Raw genomic sequence first — 3,352 nt, 5'->3', positions numbered from 1 at the left:
TTATTTCTCCCCTTTTTTTCTCTTTCCTTTTTTTTTCTTCTCTTATCCACGATTTTCTTTGCTTCTAATTTGATGTGGAAATCCCCTCCATGACCTTAGTGCTTTAAGTGAATGAAAAGCAGGAAATCTTCAATAAATTCTCTAAACAAAACAACCATGAGATTCGAACTTGAGACCTCTTGGTGAGTAAGGGAATTTTGCACACCATAGCTCACCAACTACACTAGGTAGTTGTTGTTACCAAAAACAAATCTTCAATCACTTAAGGATGTGGTCCATCGATCCTTGTTGGCATTTGGAGTATTCCTTGTACCTCTGAGACAATTGCAAACGGGCTGGTTCTGCATCTCGGTTCAGTTCTGATCCATTATTCTTTTTTTGGCCTGAAAAGAATAATCATTTGTACGGGTGACCAAACGAATGTGTACTTTTAATTGAACACGTCCATCTTGCTCAGAATTTCGTCCTCTTCGCAACCATGGAAAGAAATAGGACCTCTTTACGTGTAAAATTGAAGATATAGCGTTCGATAATCCTTAAGGCCTTGAAAATATAAAACTTGCAAAAAGAGAGTAAAACCCAAGGTAGCTCTATTCTAAATATGTAAAATGTATGTTTTACTACCCTAGATTTCACACATAAATGTGCTTATCAGAATTCCCCCACACTTAGACTTTGCTAGTCCTCGAGCAAAACAAAAAGAAAAAGAATAAAAATAAAAAAAAACTAACTCACTTTCGTAGGAATCATGGTTGCACTTAGCATGTGTAACAAGCCTTTAAACCCCTAGGTCACCCCTAGTGGACGAGTTGTGTCTCGTGGGTGTTTGCAGTGAATATACACCCAAAATTCAGAATAAACAAATCCCAACTTTGGCTAAAGGTAAGGCTCATACCGATCCGGAGCAAAGAAAATTTCTCTTACAAGGGACCCCCACACTTGAACTTTTATTACCCTTTATCAATTCCAGGCACTAGCATATTTCTTAATTTGGAACTCACCTCGTCTCTTCCAAAACATCCTTATCGTAAGGCAAAACCACTTGTGAAAAAATAGGGAACCAATGACTAAGGCATTGGAGTGTTTTTTACCAAACATGTTACCAAGCAATAATGACATTTGCACATTTTTTTTCCTCTTTTTTTTTTTAAATAATAAACTCTATTCTACTCCACTACTTTTAGCTTGAATGACATGGTGGAGCAAACACCAGACACCCAAGTTACTATGTAGCTTCGCTTTTTTGCATATGTCCAAAAAGGCAGTGATGCTAGAGTTACTTTAGAGATTTCCTCCCAAGGAATTTCGATTAAGACACCAAGCTTCCTGAGGCGCAATGCCCTGTCTAGTTCCAAGGGAATCAACTCTTATTCTTCTTTATACCACATTTTACATTTCATTTAAAATTGTGCATTTGTCAACCCATGCCAAATTAAAAAGAAGGTCTCAACTCCAAATCAAAAGTACAAGGAACCCACAAACTTACATATGGTCCATCACTATAAAACATGGGTCTCTTATTTTTCAAAAGAAAGTCTCATCTCAAGACACATGCTTGTTTCTTTCTTCTCAACAGGGTTTTATACGTTCAAAATGAGTACCTTCGTCAAAACTTTTATTTTCATACATCAAGCATCCGAATGGTCTGATCATTAGCCAAAAGCCAAAGTAGGACTTCATCTTTAGCAAACTCAAAAATAAAAATAAAAACAAACAAAACAAAGTGAAAAAAAAAAAGCAAAAACTGGTTTCCCTCCTCCACACTTAAGTCATGCAATGTCCTCAATGCATGGAAAGAATTAAAAGCAAAGACAATGCAAGGGGGTCATACCTGATTAAAAGTTAGTCATCAGTGTAAAGAGGTTCATGGAGATCCATAACCTCTTCTGTAATACCCTGCTTCTTAAACCCGGTCTGATTTCGCGATTGAACCTGTTTAACCATGTAGGAACCGAGCCTGAGGATATTAGAGCGGGCTCCTTATGGGCTATGATGGCACGGGTGACCTTAAACACCGGCTGGCCCGACAAGTCCGAGCCAGTGCCAGAGGAGACGGGAGTGCCCAAACCGTGTACGTGCACCTACCATAAGGCTATGTACGGATAAAACAGGTATTATATCCGTATTTTAAGGTATATACGTATGCTGCATCGTATGCCTGGGGTGGGTTTCGAGCCGAGGTCCGAACCCGGTCAAAATCCCAAGTTTTGGCTCTCAGGCGGGTATAACAGGTGGGTACACCCACCCACCTGAGTGACCCATCCAACACTATTCACTTAAGTAGGAATAGTATATAAAGCTTTATGATTTCTTTTCTTTCCATTTATTACCCTCGTACGTTTGGTGAGAAAAGTAAAGAGGAGAGAGAAAAGAAAGGGAAAAAGGAAGGAAGAAGAAGAAAGGAAGGATTTCAGTGGCGCCAAAGCTAGATCTTGCCATTCCGGTGCCGGGAGAGTAATCTTCGACTTTAGATCTACAGTTGGAGGTAAGAAAAGTTGGGTTTTATGAACATTCACCATACCCAAGCTTTAAACCCTTGATTTGAGTATGGTTTCTTGAGATCTTGTAAATATCCTTTGAAATGATGAATCTAAGGTTTAATAGATGATTTATGTGTTGATCTTGAAGGATTTGAAGAGATATTGACAAGGCAGAAGGAGCATTGTGAGTTGGAAGTGATTTGAAGGGTTTGAAGTCATTTTCGGGCAAAGAGGTAAGATGGCTTCCCCTCATTTGAATCTAACCTAGATCTAGGTTAGAACCATCCTATAGGACTTCAAAGGTGTGAAGAATGGGTGGGGGAAAGTCCCATTTGATTCCCCAAAGAATGGAGAAAATGGGGAAGAAACAAGGTTTTTCCGCCAAAACCGGTGGGTACAACCGGCGGGTACCTACCCGCCTGAGAAGGCAGGGGTCCCTGGCCAAATCGGCGGGTACAACCGGCAGGTATAACCGGCGGGTAGGTACATAACCGGTGGGTATAACCGGTGGGTAGACAGCCCACCTGTCTTACCCACCTGTTTGGCCCCGAAGGTGATCCTTAGGTCCGATCGAACCCAAATCGGACGTGTGACCTTCTTTTGACGTTCTAAACACGATTTTGACATCGGATTTCATTAATTTCGATTCTAAAATGGTGAAGTTCTAACCCCTCTCAATTTTGTTAGGTTCACCAAACCCTACCCGATTCGCTCCGGATCTCACCCGTACCGAACGGGAGTCCTTGTACGCTACAAGTAAGTGGAGAGGGGACGTTTGGCCTTGTTTCAAGGTATTTGTTTGGCATTCATATAACTATATCTAATCTAGTCATGTCATCATGGATATACTATATAGATTAGTCATTCCCCTC

This window comes from Macadamia integrifolia, chromosome 9 (genome assembly GCF_013358625.1).
Source record: "Macadamia integrifolia cultivar HAES 741 chromosome 9, SCU_Mint_v3, whole genome shotgun sequence".
Classification (NCBI taxonomy): domain Eukaryota; kingdom Viridiplantae; phylum Streptophyta; class Magnoliopsida; order Proteales; family Proteaceae; genus Macadamia; species Macadamia integrifolia.
This window is presented reverse-complemented; position numbering follows the sequence as displayed.